The sequence below is a fragment of the Ambystoma mexicanum genome, chromosome 12 (assembly GCF_040938575.1).
Source record: "Ambystoma mexicanum isolate Mex_15411 chromosome 12, UKY_AmexF1_1, whole genome shotgun sequence".
NCBI classification, from domain to species: Eukaryota; Metazoa; Chordata; class Amphibia; order Caudata; family Ambystomatidae; genus Ambystoma; species Ambystoma mexicanum.
The window spans coordinates 182,702,607-182,725,262 of record NC_090936.1 but is presented as its reverse complement, the minus strand read 5'-3'; positions in this window follow the sequence as shown (position 1 = coordinate 182,725,262).

Genomic DNA, 22,656 nt, shown 5'->3' with positions numbered 1-22,656 from the left:
GAGAGCTCTGAATGTCCCAAAAACATTTGCAGCCTGAAATGGGCATTAACCCTCATCCTAGACCACTGAAATTCCCAAAAATATTTATGGCACGAAAAATGCATCCTACACCACTGAAAGTTCAGAATATGTTAGCAGCCCAAAAAAGGCCTTAATATGAATTTTAGGCTGCAAAAATGTTGAAAACTTTAGAGGCCCAAAAAAGGGGTTTACAGTCATCCGAGACCCCCTAAAGTCCAGAAAAAGTTGGTGGCCCAAAAACTGTGTCAGAGAGCTCTGAATGTCCCAAAAACATTTGCAGCCTGAAATGGGCATTAACCCTCATCCTAGACCACTGAAATTCCCAAAAAATATTTATGGCACGAAAAATGCATCCTGCACCGCTGAAAGTTCAGAATATGTTAGCAGCCCACAAAAAGGCCTTAAAATGCATCTTAGGCTGCAAAAATGTTGAAAACTTTGGAGGCCCAAAAAAGGGGTTTACAGGCATCCTACACCCCCTAAAGTCCAGAAAATGTTGGTTGCCCAAAAATGGTGTCAGAGAGCTCTGAATATCCCAAAAACATTTGTAGCCCATAAGGGGCATTAACACGTATCCTAGACCACTGAAATTCCCAAAAATATTTATGGTACGAAAATTGCATCTTACACCCTGAAAGTTCAGAATATGTTAGAAGCCCAAAAAATGCCTTAAAATGCATTTTATGGCTGCAAAAATGTAGAAACCTTTGGAGGCCCAAAAGAGGGGTTTACAGGCATCCTAGACCCCCTAAAGTCCAGAAAATGTTGGTGGCCTAAAAACGGTGTCAGAGAGCTCTGAATATCCCAAAAACATTTTCAGCCTGAAATGGGCATTAACCAGCATCCTAGACCACTGAAATTCCCAAAAATATTTATGGCACGAAAAATGCATGCTACACCACTTAAAGTTCAGAATATGTTAGCAGCCCAAAAAAGGCCTTAATATGCATTTAAAGCTGCAAAAATGTTGAAAACTTTGGAGGCCCAAAAAAGGGGTTTACAGTCATCCTAGACCACCTAAAGTCCAGAAAAAGTTGGTGGCCCAAAAACTGTGTCAGAGAGCTCTGAATGTCCCAAAAACATTTGCAGCCTGAAATGGGCATTAACCCTCATCCTAGACCACTGAAATTCCCAAAAATATTTATGGCACGAAAAATGCATCCTGCACCACTGAAAGTTCAGAATATGTTAGCAGCCCAAAAAAGGCCTTAATATGCATTTGAGGCTGCAAAAATGTTGAAAACTGTAGAGGCCCAAAAAAGGGGTTTACAGTCATCCTAGACCCCCTAAAGTCCAGAAAAAGTTGGTGGCCCAAAAACGGTGTCAGAGAGCTCTGAATGTCCCAAAAATATTTGCAGCCTGAAATGGGCATTAAACCGCATCCTAGACCACTGAAATTCCCAAAAATATTTATGGCACGAAAAATGCATGCTACACCACTGAAAGTTCAGAATATGTTAGCAGCCCAAAAAAGGCCTTAATATGCATTTTAGGCTGCAAAAATGTTGAAAACTTTAGAGGCCCAAAAAAGGGGTTTACAGTCATCCTAGACCCCCTAAAGTCCAGAAAAAGTTGGTGGCCCAAAAACTGTGTCAGAGAGCTCTGAATATCCCAAAAACATTTGCAGCCTGAAATGGGCATTAACCCGCATCCTAGACCACTGAAATTCCCAAAAATATTTATGGCACGAAAAATGCATGCTACACCACTTAAAGTTCAGAATATGTTAGCAGCCCAAAAAAGGCCTTAATATGCATTTTAGGCTGCAAAAATGTTGAAAACTTTAGAGGCCCAAAAAAGGGGTTTACAGTCATCCTAGAGCCCCTAAAGTCCAGAAAAATTTGGTGGCCCAAAAACTGTGTCAGAGAGCTCTGAATGTCCCAAAAACATTTGCAGCCTGAAATGGGCATTAACCCTCATCCTAGACCACTGAAATTCCCAAAAATATTTATGGCACGAAAAATGCATCCTACACCACTGAAAGTTCAGAATATGTTAGCAGCCCAAAAAAGGCCTTAATATGCATTTGAGGCTGCAAAAATGTTGAAAACTGTAGAGGCCCAAAAAAGGGGTTTACAGTCATCCTAGACCCCCTAAAGTCCAGAAAAAGTTGGTGGCCCAAAAACTGTGTCAGAGAGCTCTGAATGTCCCAAAAACATTTGCAGCCTGAAATGGGCATTAACCCTCATCCTAGACCACTGAAATTCCCAAAAAATATTTATGGCACGAAAAATGCATCCTGCAACGCTGAAAGTTCAGAATATGTTAGCAGCCCAAAAAAAGGCCTTAAAATGCATCTTAGGCTGCAAAAATGTTGAAAACTTTGGAGGCCCAAAAAAGGGGTTTACAGGCATCCTAGACCCCCTAAAGTCCAGAAAATGTTGGTTGCCCAAAAACGGTGTCAGAGAGCTCTGAATGTCCCAAAAATATTTGCAGCCTGAAATGGGCATTAAACCGCATCCTAGACCACTGAAATTCCCAAAAATATTTATGGCACGAAAAATGCATGCTACACCACTGAAAGTTCAGAATATGTTAGCAGCCCAAAAAAGGCCTTAATATGCATTTTAGGCTGCAAAAATGTTGAAAACTTTAGAGGCCCAAAAAAGGGGTTTACAGTCATCCTAGACCCCCTAAAGTCCAGAAAAAGTTGGTGGCCCAAAAACTGTGTCAGAGAGCTCTGAATATCCCAAAAACATTTGCAGCCTGAAATGGGCATTAACCCGCATCCTAGACCACTGAAATTCCCAAAAATATTTATGGCACGAAAAATGCATGCTACACCACTTAAAGTTCAGAATATGTTAGCAGCCCAAAAAAGGCCTTAATATGCATTTTAGGCTGCAAAAATGTTGAAAACTTTAGAGGCCCAAAAAAGGGGTTTACAGTCATCCTAGAGCCCCTAAAGTCCAGAAAAATTTGGTGGCCCAAAAACTGTGTCAGAGAGCTCTGAATGTCCCAAAAACATTTGCAGCCTGAAATGGGCATTAACCCTCATCCTAGACCACTGAAATTCCCAAAAATATTTATGGCACGAAAAATGCATCCTACACCACTGAAAGTTCAGAATATGTTAGCAGCCCAAAAAAGGCCTTAATATGAATTTTAGGCTGCAAAAATGTTGAAAACTTTAGAGGCCCAAAAAAGGGGTTTACAGTCATCCTAGACCCCCTAAAGTCCAGAAAAAGTTGGTGGCCCAAAAACTGTGTCAGAGAGCTCTGAATGTCCCAAAAACATTTGCAGCCTGAAATGGGCATTAACCCTCATCCTAGACCACTGAAATTCCCAAAAAATATTTATGGCACGAAAAATGCATCCTGCACCGCTGAAAGTTCAGAATATGTTAGCAGCCCACAAAAAGGCCTTAAAATGCATCTTAGGCTGCAAAAATGTTGAAAACTTTGGAGGCCCAAAAAAGGGGTTTACAGGCATCCTACACCCCCTAAAGTCCAGAAAATGTTGGTTGCCCAAAAATGGTGTCAGAGAGCTCTGAATATCCCAAAAACATTTGTAGCCCATAAGGGGCATTAACACGTATCCTAGACCACTGAAATTCCCAAAAATATTTATGGTACGAAAATTGCATCTTACACCCTGAAAGTTCAGAATATGTTAGAAGCCCAAAAAATGCCTTAAAATGCATTTTATGGCTGCAAAAATGTAGAAAACTTTGGAGGCCCAAAAGAGGGGTTTACAGGCATCCTAGACCCCCTAAAGTCCAGAAAATGTTGGTGGCCTAAAAACGGTGTCAGAGAGCTCTGAATATCCCAAAAACATTTTCAGCCTGAAATGGGCATTAACCAGCATCCTAGACCACTGAAATTCCCAAAAATATTTATGGCACGAAAAATGCATGCTACACCACTTAAAGTTCAGAATATGTTAGCAGCCCAAAAAAGGCCTTAATATGCATTTTAGGCTGCAAAAATGTTGAAAACTTTGGAGGCCCAAAAAAGGGGTTTACAGTCATCCTAGACCACCTAAAGTCCAGAAAAAGTTGGTGGCCCAAAAACTGTGTCAGAGAGCTCTGAATGTCCCAAAAACATTTGCAGCCTGAAATGGGCATTAACCCTCATCCTAGACCACTGAAATTCCCAAAAATATTTATGGCACGAAAAATGCATCCTACACCACTGAAAGTTCAGAATATGTTAGCAGCCCAAAAAAGGCCTTAATATGCATTTGAGGCTGCAAAAATGTTGAAAACTGTAGAGGCCCAAAAAAGGGGTTTACAGTCATCCTAGACCCCCTAAAGTCCAGAAAAAGTTGGTGGCCCAAAAACTGTGTCAGAGAGCTCTGAATGTCCCAAAAACATTTGCAGCCTGAAATGGGCATTAACCCTCATCCTAGACCACTGAAATTCCCAAAAAATATTTATGGCACGAAAAATGCATCCTGCAACGCTGAAAGTTCAGAATATGTTAGCAGCCCAAAAAAAGGCCTTAAAATGCATCTTAGGCTGCAAAAATGTTGAAAACTCTGGAGGCCCAAAAAAGGGGTTTACAGGCATCCTAAACCCCCTAAAGTCCAGAAAATGTTGGTTGCCCAAAAACGGTGTCAGAGAGCTCTGAATGTCCCAAAAATATTTGCAGCCTGAAATGGGCATTAAACCGCATCCTAGACCACTGAAATTCCCAAAAATATTCATGGCACGAAAAATGCATCCTACACCGCTGAAAGTTCAGAACATGTTAGCAGCCCAAAAAAGGCCTTAAAATGCATCTTAGGCTGCAAAAATGTTGAAAACTTTGGGGGCCCAAAAAAGGGGTTTACAGGCATCCTAGACCCCCTAAAGTCCAGAAAATGTTGGTTGCCCAAAAACGGTGTCAGAGAGCTCTGAATATCCCAAAAACATTTGCAGCCTGAAATGGGCATTAACCCGCATCCTAGACCACTGAAATTCCCAAAAATATTTATGGCACGAAAAATGCATGCTACACCACTGAAAGTTCAGAATATGTTAGCAGCCCAAAAAAGGCCTTAATATGCATTTTAGGCTGCAAAAATGTTGAAAACTTTAGAGGCCCAAAAAAGGGGTTTACAGTCATCCTAGACCCCCTAAAGTCCAGAAAAAGTTGGTGGCCCAAAAACTGTGTCAGAGAGCTCTGAATGTCCCAAAAACATTTGCAGCCTGAAATGGGCATTAACCCTCATCCTAGACCACTGAAATTCCCAAAAATATTTATGGCACGAAAAATGCATCCTACACCACTGAAAGTTCAGAATATGTTAGCAGCCCAAAAAAGGCCTTAATATGAATTTTAGGCTGCAAAAATGTTGAAAACTTTAGAGGCCCAAAAAAGGGGTTTACAGTCATCCTAGACCCCCTAAAGTCCAGAAAAAGTTGGTGGCCCAAAAACTGTGTCAGAGAGCTCTGAATGTCCCAAAAACATTTGCAGCCTGAAATGGGCATTAACCCTCATCCTAGACCACTGAAATTCCCAAAAAATATTTATGGCACGAAAAATGCATCCTGCACCGCTGAAAGTTCAGAATATGTTAGCAGCCCACAAAAAGGCCTTAAAATGCATCTTAGGCTGCAAAAATGTTGAAAACCTTGGAGGCCCAAAAAAGGGGTTTACAGGCATCCTAGACCCCCTAAAGTCCAGAAAATGTTGGTTGCCCAAAAACGGTGTCAGAGAGATCTGAATATCCCAAAAACATTTGCAGCCTGAAATGGGCATTAACCCGCATCCTAGACCACTGAAATTCCCAAAAATATTTATGGAAATAACATGCATCCTGCACCACTGAAAGTTCAGAATATGATAGCAGCCCAAAAAAGGCCTTAAAATGCATCTTAGGCTGCAAACATGTTGAAAACTTTGGAGGCCCAAAAAAGGGGTTTGCAGGCATCCTAGACCCCCTAATGTCCAGAAAATGTTGGATGCCCAAAAACGGTGTCAGAGAGCTCTGAATATCCCAAAAACATGTGTAGCCCATAAGGGGCATTAACACGTATCCTAGACCACTGAAATTCCCAAAAATATTTATGGTACGAAAATTGCATCTTACACCCTGAAAGTTCAGAATATGTTAGAAGCCCAAAAAAATGCCTTAAAATGCATTTTATGGCTGCAAAAATGTAGAAAACTTTGGAGGCCCAAAAAAGGGGTTTACAGGCATCCTAGACCCCCTAAAGTCCAGAAAATGTTGGTGGCCTAAAAACTGTGTCAAAAAGCTCTGAATGTCCCAAAAACATTTGCAGCCTGAAATGGGCATTAACCCGCATCCTTAACCACTGAAATTCCCAAAAATATTTATGGCAGGAAAAACACATCCTACACCGCTGAAAGTTCAGAATATGTTAGCAGCCCAAAAAAGGCCATAACATGCATCTTAGGGCTGCAAAAATGTAGAAAACTTTGGAGGCCCAAAAAAGGGGTTTACAGACATCCTAGACCCCCTAAAGTCCAGAAAATGTTGGTGGCCCAAAAACGGTGTCAGAGAGCTCTGAATATCCCAAAAACATTTGCAGCCTGAAATGGGCATTCACCCGCATCCTAGACCACTGAAATTCCCAAATATATTTATGGCACGAAAAATGCATCCTGCACCGCTGAAAGTTCAGAATATGTTAGCAGCCCAAAAAAAGGCCTTAAAATGCATCTTAGGCTGCAAAAATGTTGAAAACTTTGGAGGCCCAAAAAAGGGGTTTACAGGCATCCTAGACCCCCTAAAGTCCAGAAAATGTTGGTTGCCCAAAAACTGTGCCAGAGAGCTCTGAATGTCCCAAAAACATTTGCAGCCTGAAATGGGCATTAACCCTCATCCTAGACCACTGAAATTCCCAAAAAATATTTATGACACGAAAAATGCAACCTGCACCGCTGAAAGTTCAGAATATGTTAGCAGCCCACAAAAAGGCCTTAAAATGCATCTTAGGCTGCAAAAATGTTGAAAACTTTGGAGGCCCAAAAAAAGGGTTTACAGGCATCCTAGACCCCCTAAAGTCCAGAAAATGTTGGTTGCCCAAAAACGGTGTCAGAGAGCTCTGAATATCCCAAAAACATTTGCAGCCTGAAATGGGCATTAACCCGCATCCTAGACCACTGAAATTCCCAAAAATATTTATGGAAATAACATGCATCCTGCACCACTGAAAGTTCAGAATATGATAGCAGCCCAAAAAAGGCCTTAAAATGCATCTTAGGCTGCAAAAATGTTGAAAACTTTGGAGGCCCAAAAAAGGGGTTTGCAGGCATCCTAGACCCCCTAATGTCCAGAAAATGTTGGATGCCCAAAAACGGTGTCAGAGAGCTCTGAATATCCCAAAAACATTTGTAGCCCATAAGGGGCATTAACACGTATCCTAGACCACTGAAATTCCCAAAAATATTTATGGTACGAAAATTGCATCTTACACCCTGAAAGTTCAGAATATGTTAGAAGCCCAAAAAATGCCTTAAAATGCATTTTATGGCTGCAAAAATGTAGAAAACTTTGGAGGCCCAAAAAAGGGGTTTACAGGCATCCTAGACCCCCTAAAGTCCAGAAAATGTTGGTGGCCTAAAAACTGTGTCAAAAAGCTCTGAATGTCCCAAAAACATTTGCAGCGTGAAATGGGCATTAACCCGCATCCTTAACCACTGAAATTCCCAAAAATATTTATGGCAGGAAAAACGCATCCTACACCGCTGAAAGTTCAGAATATGTTAGCAGCCCAAAAAAGGCCATAACATGCATCTTAGGGCTGCAAAAATGTAGAAAACTTTGGAGGCCCAAAAAAGGGGTTTACAGACATCCTAGACCCCCTAAAGTCCAGAAAATGTTGGTGGCCCAAAAACGGTGTCAGAGAGCTCTGAATATCCCAAAAACATTTGCAGCCTGAAATGGGCATTCACCCGCATCCTAGACCACTGAAATTCCCAAAAATATTTATGGCACGAAATATGCATCCTGCACCGCTGAAAGTTCAGAACATGTTAGCAGCCCAAAAAAAGGCCTTAAAATGCATCTTAGGCTGCAAAAATGTTGAAAACTTTGGGGGCCCAAAAAAGGGGTTTACAGGCATCCTAGACCCCCTAAAGTCCAGAAAATGTTGGTTGCCCAAAAACGGTGTCAGAGAGCTCTGAATATCCCAAAAACATTTGCAGCCTGAAATGGGCATTAACCCGCATCCTAGACCACTGAAATTCCCAAAAATATTTATGGCACGAAAAATGCATGCTACACCACTTAAAGTTCAGAATATGTTAGCAGCCCAAAAAAGGCCTTAATATGCATTTTAGGCTGCAAAAATGTTGAAAACTTTAGAGGCCCAAAAAAGGGGTTTACAGTCATCCTAGAGCCCCTAAAGTCCAGAAAAAGTTGGTGGCCCAAAAACTGTGTCAGAGAGCTCTGAATGTCCCAAAAACATTTGCAGCCAGAAATGGGCATTAACCCTCATCCTAGACCACTGAAATTCCCAAAAATATTTATGGCACGAAAAATGCATCCTACACCACTGAAAGTTCAGAATATGTTAGCAGCCCAAAAAAGGCCTTAATATGAATTTTAGGCTGCAAAAATGTTGAAAACTTTAGAGGCCCAAAAAAGGGGTTTACAGTCATCCTAGACCCCCTAAAGTCCAGAAAAAGTTGGTGGCCCAAAAACTGTGTCAGAGAGCTCTGAATGTCCCAAAAACATTTGCAGCCTGAAATGGGCATTAACCCTCATCCTAGACCACTGAAAGTCCCAAAAAATATTTATGGCACGAAAAATGCATCCTGCACCGCTGAAAGTTCAGAATATGTTAGCAGCCCACAAAAAGGCCTTAAAATGCATTTTATGGCTGCAAAAATGTAGAAAACTTTGGAGGCCCAAAAGAGGGGTTTACAGGCATCCTAGACCCCCTAAAGTCCAGAAAATGTTGGTGGCCTAAAAACGGTGTCAGAGAGCTCTGAATATCCCAAAAACATTTTCAGCCTGAAATGGGCATTAACCAGCATCCTAGACCACTGAAATTCCCAAAAATATTTATGGCACGAAAAATGCATGCTACACCACTTAAAGTTCAGAATATGTTAGCAGCCCAAAAAAGGCCTTAATATGCATTTAAAGCTGCAAAAATGTTGAAAACTTTGGAGGCCCAAAAAAGGGGTTTACAGTCATCCTAGACCACCTAAAGTCCAGAAAAAGTTGGTGGCCCAAAAACTGTGTCAGAGAGCTCTGAATGTCCCAAAAACATTTGCAGCCTGAAATGGGCATTAACCCTCATCCTAGACCACTGAAATTCCCAAAAATATTTATGGCACGAAAAATGCATCCTACACCACTGAAAGTTCAGAATATGTTAGCAGCCCAAAAAAGGCCTTAATATGCATTTGAGGCTGCAAAAATGTTGAAAACTGTAGAGGCCCAAAAAAGGGGTTTACAGTCATCCTAGACCCCCTAAAGTCCAGAAAAAGTTGGTGGCCCAAAAACTGTGTCAGAGAGCTCTGAATGTCCCAAAAACATTTGCAGCCTGAAATTGGCATTAACCCTCATCCTAGACCACTGAAATTCCCAAAAAATATTTATGGCACGAAAAATGCATCCTGCAACGCTGAAAGTTCAGAATATGTTAGCAGCCCAAAAAAAGGCCTTAAAATGCATCTTAGGCTGCAAAAATGTTGAAAACTTTGGAGGCCCAAAAAAGGGGTTTACAGGCATCCTAGACCCCCTAAAGTCCAGAAAATGTTGGTTGCCCAAAAACGGTGTCAGAGAGCTCTGAATGTCCCAAAAATATTTGCAGCCTGAAATGGGCATTAAACCGCATCCTAGACCACTGAAATTCCCAAAAATATTTATGGCACGAAAAATGCATGCTACACCACTGAAAGTTCAGAATATGTTAGCAGCCCAAAAAAGGCCTTAATATGCATTTTAGGCTGCAAAAATGTTGAAAACTTTAGAGGCCCAAAAAAGGGGTTTACAGTCATCCTAGACCCCCTAAAGTCCAGAAAAAGTTGGTGGCCCAAAAACTGTGTCAGAGAGCTCTGAATATCCCAAAAACATTTGCAGCCTGAAATGGGCATTAACCCGCATCCTAGACCACTGAAATTCCCAAAAATATTTATGGCACGAAAAATGCATGCTACACCACTTAAAGTTCAGAATATGTTAGCAGCCCAAAAAAGGCCTTAATATGCATTTTAGGCTGCAAAAATGTTGAAAACTTTAGAGGCCCAAAAAAGGGGTTTACAGTCATCCTAGAGCCCCTAAAGTCCAGAAAAATTTGGTGGCCCAAAAACTGTGTCAGAGAGCTCTGAATGTCCCAAAAACATTTGCAGCCTGAAATGGGCATTAACCCTCATCCTAGACCACTGAAATTCCCAAAAAATATTCATGGCACGAAAAATGCATCCTGCAACGCTGAAAGTTCAGAATATGTTAGCAGCCCAAAAAAAGGCCTTAAAATGCATCTTAGGCTGCAAAAATGTTGAAAACTTTGGAGGCCCAAAAAAGGGGTTTACAGGCATCCTAGACCCCCTAAAGTCCAGAAAATGTTGGTTGCCCAAAAACGGTGTCAGAGAGCTCTGAATGTCCCAAAAATATTTGCAGCCTGAAATGGGCATTAAACCGCATCCTAGACCACTGAAATTCCCAAAAATATTTATGGCACGAAAAATGCATGCTACACCACTGAAAGTTCAGAATATGTTAGCAGCCCAAAAAAGGCCTTAATATGCATTTTAGGCTGCAAAAATGTTGAAAACTTTAGAGGCCCAAAAAAGGGGTTTACAGTCATCCTAGACCCCCTAAAGTCCAGAAAAAGTTGGTGGCCCAAAAACTGTGTCAGAGAGCTCTGAATATCCCAAAAACATTTGCAGCCTGAAATGGGCATTAACCCGCATCCTAGACCACTGAAATTCCCAAAAATATTAATGGCACGAAAAATGCATGCTACACCACTTAAAGTTCAGAATATGTTAGCAGCCCAAAAAAGGCCTTAATATGCATTTTAGGCTGCAAAAATGTTGAAAACTTTAGAGGCCCAAAAAAGGGGTTTACAGTCATCCTAGAGCCCCTAAAGTCCAGAAAAATTTGGTGGCCCAAAAACTGTGTCAGAGAGCTCTGAATGTCCCAAAAACATTTGCAGCCTGAAATGGGCATTAACCCTCATCCTAGACCACTGAAATTCCCAAAAATATTTATGGCACGAAAAATGCATCCTACACCACTGAAAGTTCAGAATATGTTAGCAGCCCAAAAAAGGCCTTAATATGAATTTTAGGCTGCAAAAATGTTGAAAACTTTAGAGGCCCAAAAAAGGGGTTTACAGTCATCCTAGACCCCCTAAAGTCCAGAAAAAGTTGGTGGCCCAAAAACTGTGTCAGAGAGCTCTGAATGTCCCAAAAACATTTGCAGCCTGAAATGGGCATTAACCCTCATCCTAGACCACTGAAATTCCCAAAAAATATTTATGGCACGAAAAATGCATCCTGCACCGCTGAAAGTTCAGAATATGTTAGCAGCCCACAAAAAGGCCTTAAAATGCATCTTAGGCTGCAAAAATGTTGAAAACTTTGGAGGCCCAAAAAAGGGGTTTACAGGCATCCTACACCCCCTAAAGTCCAGAAAATGTTGGTTGCCCAAAAATGGTGTCAGAGAGCTCTGAATATCCCAAAAACATTTGTAGCCCATAAGGGGCATTAACACGTATCCTAGACCACTGAAATTCCCAAAAATATTTATGGTACGAAAATTGCATCTTACACCCTGAAAGTTCAGAATATGTTAGAAGCCCAAAAAATGCCTTAAAATGCATTTTATGGCTGCAAAAATGTAGAAAACTTTGGAGGCCCAAAAGAGGGGTTTACAGGCATCCTAGACCCCCTAAAGTCCAGAAAATGTTGGTGGCCTAAAAACGGTGTCAGAGAGCTCTGAATATCCCAAAAACATTTTCAGCCTGAAATGGGCATTAACCAGCATCCTAGACCACTGAAATTCCCAAAAATATTTATGGCACGAAAAATGCATGCTACACCACTTAAAGTTCAGAATATGTTAGCAGCCCAAAAAAGGCCTTAATATGCATTTTAGGCTGCAAAAATGTTGAAAACTTTGGAGGCCCAAAAAAGGGGTTTACAGTCATCCTAGACCACCTAAAGTCCAGAAAAAGTTGGTGGCCCAAAAACTGTGTCAGAGAGCTCTGAATGTCCCAAAAACATTTGCAGCCTGAAATGGGCATTAACCCTCATCCTAGACCACTGAAATTCCCAAAAATATTTATGGCACGAAAAATGCATCCTACACCACTGAAAGTTCAGAATATGTTAGCAGCCCAAAAAAGGCCTTAATATGGATTTGAGGCTGCAAAAATGTTGAAAACTGTAGAGGCCCAAAAAAGGGGTTTACAGTCATCCTAGACCCCCTAAAGTCCAGAAAAAGTTGGTGGCCCAAAAACTGTGTCAGAGAGCTCTGAATGTCCCAAAAACATTTGCAGCCTGAAATGGGCATTAACCCTCATCCTAGACCACTGAAATTCCCAAAAATATTTATGGCACGAAAAATGCATCCTGCAACGCTGAAAGTTCAGAATATGTTAGCAGCCCAAAAAAAGGCCTTAAAATGCATCTTAGGCTGCAAAAATGTTGAAAACTTTGGAGGCCCAAAAAAGGGGTTCACAGGCATCCTAGACCCCCTAAAGTCCAGAAAATGTTGGTTGCCCAAAAACGGTGTCAGAGAGCTCTGAATGTCCCAAAAATATTTGCAGCCTGAAATGGGCATTAAACCGCATCCTAGACCACTGAAATTCCCAAAAATATTCATGGCACGAAAAATGCATCCTACACCGCTGAAAGTTCAGAACATGTTAGCAGCCCAAAAAAAGGCCTTAAAATGCATCTTAGGCTGCAAAAATGTTGAAAACTTTAGAGGCCCAAAAAAGGGGTTTACAGTCATCCTAGACCCCCTAAAGTCCAGAAAAAGTTGGTGGCCCAAAAACTGTGTCAGAGAGCTCTGAATGTCCCAAAAACATTTGCAGCCTGAAATGGGCATTAACCCTCATCCTAGACCACTGAAATTCCCAAAAATATTTATGGCACGAAAAATGCATCCTACACCACTGAAAGTTCAGAATATGTTAGCAGCCCAAAAAAGGCCTTAATATGAATTTTAGGCTGCAAAAATGTTGAAAACTTTAGAGGCCCAAAAAAGGGGTTTACAGTCATCCTAGACCCCCTAAAGTCCAGAAAAAGTTGGTGGCCCAAAAACTGTGTCAGAGAGCTCTGAATGTCCCAAAAACATTTGCAGCCTGAAATGGGCATTAACCCTCATCCTAGACCACTGAAATTCCCAAAAAATATTTATGGCACGAAAAATGCATCCTGCACCGCTGAAAGTTCAGAATATGTTAGCAGCCCACAAAAAGGCCTTAAAATGCATCTTAGGCTGCAAAAATGTTGAAAACCTTGGAGGCCCAAAAAAGGGGTTTACAGGCATCCTAGACCCCCTAAAGTCCAGAAAATGTTGGTTGCCCAAAAACGGTGTCAGAGAGATCTGAATATCCCAAAAACATTTGCAGCCTGAAATGGGCATTAACCCGCATCCTAGACCACTGAAATTCCCAAAAATATTTATGGAAATAACATGCATCCTGCACCACTGAAAGTTCAGAATATGATAGCAGCCCAAAAAAGGCCTTAAAATGCATCTTAGGCTGCAAACATGTTGAAAACTTTGGAGGCCCAAAAAAGGGGTTTGCAGGCATCCTAGACCCCCTAATGTCCAGAAAATGTTGGATGCCCAAAAACGGTGTCAGAGAGCTCTGAATATCCCAAAAACATTTGTAGCCCATAAGGGGCATTAACACGTATCCTAGACCACTGAAATTCCCAAAAATATTTATGGTACGAAAATTGCATCTTACACCCTGAAAGTTCAGAATATGTTAGAAGCCCAAAAAATGCCTTAAAATGCATTTCATGGCTGCAAAAATGTAGAAAACTTTGGAGGCCCAAAAGAGGGGTTTACAGGCATCCTAGACCCCCTAAAGTCCAGAAAATGTTGGTGGCCTAAAAACGGTGTCAGAGAGCTCTGAATATCCCAAAAACATTTTCAGCCTGAAATGGGCATTAACCAGCATCCTAGACGACTGAAATTCCCAAATATATTTATGGCACGGAAAATGCATCCTACACCACTGAAAGTTCAGAATATTTTAGCAGCCCAAAAAAGGCCTTAATATGCATGTTAGGCTGCAAAAATGTTGAAAACTTTAGAGGCCCAAAAAAGAGGTTTACATTCATCCTAGACCCCCTAAAGTCCAGAAAAAGTTGGTGGCCCAAAAACTGTGTCAGAGAGCTCTGAATGTCCCAAAAACATTTGCAGCCTGAAATGGGCATTAACCCTCATCCTAGACCACTGAAATTCCCAAAAATATTTATGGCACGAAAAATGCAGCCTGCACCGCTGAAAGTTCAGAACATGTTAGCAGCCCAAAAAAAGGCCTTAAAATGCATCTTAGGCTGCAAAAATGTTGAAAACTTTGGGGGCCCAAAAAAGGGGTTTACAGGCATCCTAGACCCCCTAAAGTCCAGAAAATGTTGGTTGCCCAAAAACGGTGTCAGAGAGCTCTGAATATCCCAAAAACATTTGCAGCCTGAAATGGGCATTAACCCGCATCCTAGACCACTGAAATTCCCAAAAATATTTATGGAAATAACATGCATCCTGCACCACTGAAAGTTCAGAATATGATAGCAGCCCAAAAAAGGCCTTAAAATGCATCTTAGGCTGCTAAAATGTTGAAAACTTTGGAGGCCCAAAAAAGGGGTTTACAGTCATCCTAGACCACCTAAAGTCCAGAAAAAAGTTGGTGGCCCAAAAACTGTGTCAGAGAGCTCTGAATGTCCCAAAAACATTTGCAGCCTGAAATGGGCATTAACCCTCATCCTAGACCACTGAAATTCCCAAAAATATTTATGGCACGAAAAATGCATCCTACACCACTGAAAGTTCAGAATATGTTAGCAGCCCAAAAAAGGCCTTAATATGCATTTGAGGCTGCAAAAATGTTGAAAACTGTAGAGGCCCAAAAAAGGGGTTTACAGTCATCCTAGACCCCCTAAAGTCCAGAAAAAGTTGGTGGCCCAAAAACTGTGTCAGAGAGCTCTGAATGTCCCAAAAACATTTGCAGCCTGAAATGGGCATTAACCCTCATCCTAGACCACTGAAATTCCCAAAAAATATTTATGGCACGAAAAATGCATCCTGCACCGCTGAAAGTTCAGAATATGTTAGCAGCCCACAAAAAGGCCTTAAAATGCATCTTAGGCTGCAAAAATGTTGAAAACTTTGGAGGCCCAAAAAAGGGGTTTACAGGCATCCTACACCCCCTAAAGTCCAGAAAATGTTGGTTGCCCAAAAATGGTGTCAGAGAGCTCTGAATATCCCAAAAACATTTGTAGCCCATAAGGGGCATTAACACGTATCCTAGACCACTGAAATTCCCAAAAATATTTATGGTACGAAAATTGCATCTTACACCCTGAAAGTTCAGAATATGTTAGAAGCCCAAAAAATGCCTTAAAATGCATTTTATGGCTGCAAAAATGTAGAAAACTTTGGAGGCCCAAAAGAGGGGTTTACAGGCATCCTAGACCCCCTAAAGTCCAGAAAATGTTGGTGGCCTAAAAACGGTGTCAGAGAGCTCTGAATATCCCAAAAACATTTTCAGCCTGAAATGGGCATTAACCAGCATCCTAGACCACTGAAATTCCCAAAAATATTTATGGCACGAAAAATGCATGCTACACCACTTAAAGTTCAGAATATGTTAGCAGCCCAAAAAAGGCCTTAATATGCATTTTAGGCTGCAAAAATGTTGAAAACTTTGGAGGCCCAAAAAAGGGGTTTACAGTCATCCTAGACCACCTAAAGTCCAGAAAAAGTTGGTGGCCCAAAAACTGTGTCAGAGAGCTCTGAATGTCCCAAAAACATTTGCAGCCTGAAATGGGCATTAACCCTCATCCTAGACCACTGAAATTCCCAAAAATATTTATGGCACGAAAAATGCATCCTACACCACTGAAAGTTCAGAATATGTTAGCAGCCCAAAAAAGGCCTTAATATGGATTTGAGGCTGCAAAAATGTTGAAAACTGTAGAGGCCCAAAAAAGGGGTTTACAGTCATCCTAGACCCCCTAAAGTCCAGAAAAAGTTGGTGGCCCAAAAACTGTGTCAGAGAGCTCTGAATGTCCCAAAAACATTTGCAGCCTGAAATGGGCATTAACCCTCATCCTAGACCACTGAAATTCCCAAAAATATTTATGGCACGAAAAATGCATCCTGCAACGCTGAAAGTTCAGAATATGTTAGCAGCCCAAAAAAAGGCCTTAAAATGCATCTTAGGCTGCAAAAATGTTGAAAACTTTGGAGGCCCAAAAAAGGGGTTCACAGGCATCCTAGACCCCCTAAAGTCCAGAAAATGTTGGTTGCCCAAAAACGGTGTCAGAGAGCTCTGAATGTCCCAAAAATATTTGCAGCCTGAAATGGGCATTAAACCGCATCCTAGACCACTGAAATTCCCAAAAATATTCATGGCACGAAAAATGCATCCTACACCGCTGAAAGTTCAGAACATGTTAGCAGCCCAAAAAAAGGCCTTAAAATGCATCTTAGGCTGCAAAAATGTTGAAAACTTTAGAGGCCCAAAAAAGGGGTTTACAGTCATCCTAGACCCCCTAAAGTCCAGAAAAAGTTGGTGGCCCAAAAACTGTGTCAGAGAGCTCTGAATGTCCCAAAAACATTTGCAGCCTGAAATGGGCATTAACCCTCATCCTAGACCACTGAAATTCCCAAAAATATTTATGGCACGAAAAATGCATCCTACACCACTGAAAGTTCAGAATATGTTAGCAGCCCAAAAAAGGCCTTAATATGAATTTTAGGCTGCAAAAATGTTGAAAACTTTAGAGGCCCAAAAAAGGGGTTTACAGTCATCCTAGACCCCCTAAAGTCCAGAAAAAGTTGGTGGCCCAAAAACTGTGTCAGAGAGCTCTGAATGTCCCAAAAACATTTGCAGCCTGAAATGGGCATTAACCCTCATCCTAGACCACTGAAATTCCCAAAAAATATTTATGGCACGAAAAATGCATCCTGCACCGCTGAAAGTTCAGAATATGTTAGCAGCCCACAAAAAGGCCTTAAAATGCATCTTAGGCTGCAAAAATGTTGAAAACCTTGGAGGCCCAAAAAAGGGGTTTACAGGCATCCTAGACCCCCTAAAGTCCAGAAAATGTTGGTTGCCCAAAAACGGTGTCAGAGAGATCTGAATATCCCAAAAACATTTGCAGCCTGAAATGGGCATTAACCCGCATCCTAGACCACTGAAATTCCCAAAAATATTTATGGAAATAACATGCATCCTGCACCACTGAAAGTTCAGAATATGATAGCAGCCCAAAAAAGGCCTTAAAATGCATCTTAGGCTGCAAACATGTTGAAAACTTTGGAGGCCCAAAAAAGGGGTTTGCAGGCATCCTAGACCCCCTAATGTCCAGAAAATGTTGGATGCCCAAAAACGGTGTCAGAGAGCTCTGAATATCCCAAAAACATTTGTAGCCCATAAGGGGCATTAACACGTATCCTAGACCACTGAAATTCCCAAAAATATTTATGGTACGAAAATTGCATCTTACACCCTGAAAGTTCAGAATATGTTAGAAGCCCAAAAAATGCCTTAAAATGCATTTCATGGCTGCAAAAATGTAGAAAACTTTGGAGGCCCAAAAGAGGGGTTTACAGGCATCCTAGACCCCCTAAAGTCCAGAAAATGTTGGTGGCCTAAAAACGGTGTCAGAGAGCTCTGAATATCCCAAAAACATTTTCAGCCTGAAATGGGCATTAACCAGCATCCTAGACGACTGAAATTCCCAAATATATTTATGGCACGGAAAATGCATCCTACACCACTGAAAGTTCAGAATATTTTAGCAGCCCAAAAAAGGCCTTAATATGCATGTTAGGCTGCAAAAATGTTGAAAACTTTAGAGGCCCAAAAAAGAGGTTTACATTCATCCTAGACCCCCTAAAGTCCAGAAAAAGTTGGTGGCCCAAAAACTGTGTCAGAGAGCTCTGAATGTCCCAAAAACATTTGCAGCCTGAAATGGGCATTAACCCTCATCCTAGACCACTGAAATTCCCAAAAATATTTATGGCACGAAAAATGCAGCCTGCACCGCTGAAAGTTCAGAACATGTTAGCAGCCCAAAAAAAGGCCTTAAAATGCATCTTAGGCTGCAAAAATGTTGAAAACTTTGGGGGCCCAAAAAAGGGGTTTACAGGCATCCTAGACCCCCTAAAGTCCAGAAAATGTTGGTTGCCCAAAAACGGTGTCAGAGAGCTCTGAATATCCCAAAAACATTTGCAGCCTGAAATGGGCATTAACCCGCATCCTAGACCACTGAAATTCCCAAAAATATTTATGGAAATAACATGCATCCTGCACCACTGAAAGTTCAGAATATGATAGCAGCCCAAAAAAGGCCTTAAAATGCATCTTAGGCTGCTAAAATGTTGAAAACTTTGGAGGCCCAAAAAAGGGGTTTACAGTCATCCTAGACCACCTAAAGTCCAGAAAAAAGTTGGTGGCCCAAAAACTGTGTCAGAGAGCTCTGAATGTCCCAAAAACATTTGCAGCCTGAAATGGGCATTAACCCTCATCCTAGACCACTGAAATTCCCAAAAATATTTATGGCACGAAAAATGCATCCTACACCACTGAAAGTTCAGAATATGTTAGCAGCCCAAAAAAGGCCTTAATATGCATTTGAGGCTGCAAAAATGTTGAAAACTGTAGAGGCCCAAAAAAGGGGTTTACAGTCATCCTAGACCCCCTAAAGTCCAGAAAAAGTTGGTGGCCCAAAAACTGTGTCAGAGAGCTCTGAATGTCCCAAAAACATTTGCAGCCTGAAATGGGCATTAACCCTCATCCTAGACCACTGAAATTCCCAAAAAATATTTATGGCACGAAAAATGCATCCTGCAACGCTGAAAGTTCAGAATATGTTAGCAGCCCAAAAAAAGGCCTTAAAATGCATTTTAGGCTGCAAAAATGTTGAAAACTTTGGAGGCCCAAAAAAGGGGTTTACAGGCATCCTAGACCCCCTAAAGTCCAGAAAATGTTGGTTGCCCAAAAACGGTGTCAGAGAGCTCTGAATGTCCCAAAAATATTTGCAGCCTGAAATGGGCATTAAACCGCATCCTAGACCACTGAAATTCCCAAAAATATTTATGGCACGAAAAATGCATGCTACACCACTGAAAGTTCAGAATATGTTAGCAGCCCAAAAAAGTCCTTAATATGCATTTTAGGCTGCAAAAATGTTGAAAACTTTAGAGGCCCAAAAAAGGGGTTTACAGTCATCCTAGACCCCCTAAAGTCCAGAAAAAGTTGGTGGCCCAAAAACTGTGTCAGAGAGCTCTGAATGTCCCAAAAACATTTGCAGCCTGAAATGGGCATTAACCCTCATCCTAGACCACTGAAATTCCCAAAAATATTTATGGCACGAAAAATGCATCCTACACCACTGAAAGTTCAGAATATGTTAGCAGCCCAAAAAAGGCCTTAATATGAATTTTAGGCTGCAAAAATGTTGAAAACTTTAGAGGCCCAAAAAAGGGGTTTACAGTCATCCTAGACCCCCTAAAGTCCAGAAAAAGTTGGTGGCCCAAAAACTGTGTCAGAGAGCTCTGAATGTCCCAAAAACATTTGCAGCCTGAAATGGGCATTAACCCTCATCCTAGACCACTGAAATTCCCAAAAAATATTTATGGCACGAAAAATGCATCCTGCACCGCTGAAAGTTCAGAATATGTTAGCAGCCCACAAAAAGGCCTTAAAATGCATCTTAGGCTGCAAAAATGTTGAAAACCTTGGAGGCCCAAAAAAGGGGTTTACAGGCATCCTAGACCCCCTAAAGTCCAGAAAATGTTGGTTGCCCAAAAACGGTGTCAGAGAGATCTGAATATCCCAAAAATATTTGCAGCCTGAAATGGGCATTAACCCGCATCCTAGACCACTGAAATTCCCAAAAATATTTATGGAAATAACATGCATCCTGCACCACTGAAAGTTCAGAATATGATAGCAGCCCAAAAAAGGCCTTAAAATGCATCTTAGGCTGCAAAAATGTTGAAAACTTTGGAGGCCCAAAAAAGGGGTTTGCAGGCATCCTAGACCCCCTAATGTCCAGAAAATGTTGGATGCCCAAAAACGGTGTCAGAGAGCTCTGAATATCCCAAAAACATTTGTAGCCCATAAGGGGCATTAACACGTATCCTAGACCACTGAAATTCCCAAAAATATTTATGGTACGAAAATTGCATCTTACACCCTGAAAGTTCAGAATATGTTAGAAGCCCAAAAAATGCCTTAAAATGCATTTTATGGCTGCAAAAATGTAGAAAACTTTGGAGGCCCAAAAAAGGGGTTTACAGGCATCCTAGACCCCCTAAAGTCCAGAAAATGTTGGTGGCCTAAAAACTGTGTCAAAAAGCTCTGAATGTCCCAAAAACATTTGCAGCCTGAAATGGGCATTAACCCGCATCCTTAACCACTGAAATTCCCAAAAATATTTATGGCAGGAAAAACGCATCCTACACCGCTGAAAGTTCAGAATATGTTAGCAGCCCAAAAAAGGCCATAACATGCATTTTAGGGCTGCAAAAATGTAGAAAACTTTGGAGGCCCAAAAAAGGGGTTTACAGACATCCTAGACCCCCTAAAGTCCAGAAAATGTTGGTGGCCCAAAAACGGTGTCAGAGAGCTCTGAATATCCCAAAAACATTTGCAGCCTGAAATGGGCATTAACCCGCATCCTAGACCACTGAAATTCCCAAATATATTTATGGCACGAAAAATGCATCCTGCACCGCTGAAAGTTCAGAATATGTTAGCAGCCCAAAAAAAGGCCTTAAAATGCATCTTAGGCTGCAAAAATGTTGAAAACTTTGGAGGCCCAAAAAAGGGGTTTACAGGCATCCTAGACCCCCTAAAGTCCAGAAAATGTTGGTTGCCCAAAAACGGTGTCAGAGAGCTCTGAATGTCCCAAAAATATTTGCAGCCTGAAATGGGCATTAAACCGCATCCTAGACCACTGAAATTCCCAGAAATATTCATGGCACGAAAAATGCATCCTACACCGCTGAAAGTTCAGAATATGTTAGCAGCCCAAAAAAGGCCTTAAAATGCATCTTAGGCTGGAAAAATATTGAAAACTTTGGAGGTCCAAAAAAGGGGTTTACAGTCATCCTAGGCCCCCTAAAGTCCAGAAAATGTTGGTTGCCCAAAAACGGTGTCAGAGAGCTCTGAATGTCCCAAAAATATTTGCAGCCTGAAATGGGCATTAACCTGCATCCTAGACCACTGAAATTCCGAAAAATAGATTTGGCACGGAAAATGCATCTTACACCACTGAAAGTTCAGAATATGTTAGCAGCCCAAAAAATGCCTTAAAATGCATCTTAGGCTGCAAAAATGTTGAAAACTTTGGAGGTCCAAAAAAGGGGTTTACAGGCATCCTAGACCCCCTAATGTCCAGAAAATGTTGGTGGCCTAAAAACTGTGTCAGAAAGCTCTGAATGTCCCAAAAACATTTGCAGCCTGAAATGGGCATTAACCCGCATCCTTAACCACTGAAATTCCCAAAAATATTTATGGCAGGAAAAACGCATCATATACCGCTGAAAGTTCAGAATATGTTAGCAGCCCAAAAAAGGCCATAACATGCCTCTTAGGGCTGCAAAAATGTAGAAAACTTTGGAGGCCCAAAAAAGGGGTTTACAGACATCCTAGGCCCCCTAAAGTCCAGAAAATGTTGGTGGCCCATAAACGCTGTCAGAGAGCTCTGAATATCCCAAAAACATTTGCAGCCTGAAATGGGCATTAACCCGCATACTAGACCACTGAAATTCCCAAAAATATTTATGGCACGAAAAATGCATGCTACACCACTGAAAGTTCAGAATATGTTAGCAGCCCAAAAAAGGCCTTAATATGCATTTTAGGCTGCAAAAATGTTGAAAACTTTAGAGGCCCAAAAAAGGGGTTTACAGCCATCCTAGACCCCCTAAAGTCCAGAAAAAGTTGGTGGCCCAAAAACTGTGTCAGAGAGCTCTGAATGTCCCAAAAACATTTGCAGCCTGAAATGGGCATTAACCCTCATCCTAGACCACTGAAATTCCCAAAAATATTTATGGCACGAAAAATGCATCCTACACCACTGAAAGTTCAGAATATGTTAGCAGCCCAAAAAAGGCCTTAATATGCATTTTAGGCTGCAAAAATGTTGAAAACTTTAGAGGCCCAAAAAAGGGGTTTACAGTCATCCTAGACCCCCTAAAGTCCAGAAAAAGTTGGTGGCCCAAAAACTGTGCCAGAGAGCTCTGAATGTCCCAAAAACATTTGCAGCCTGAAATGGGCATTAACCCTCATCCTAGACCACTGAAATTCCCAAAAAATATTTATGGCACGAAAAATGCAACCTGCACCGCTGAAAGTTCAGAATATGTTAGCAGCCCACAAAAAGGCCTTAAAATGCATCTTAGGCTGCAAAAATGTTGAAAACTTTGGAGGCCCAAAAAAGGGGTTTACAGGCATCCTAGACCCCCTAAAGTCCAGAAAATGTTGGTTGCCCAAAAACGGTGTCAGAGAGCTCTGAATATCCC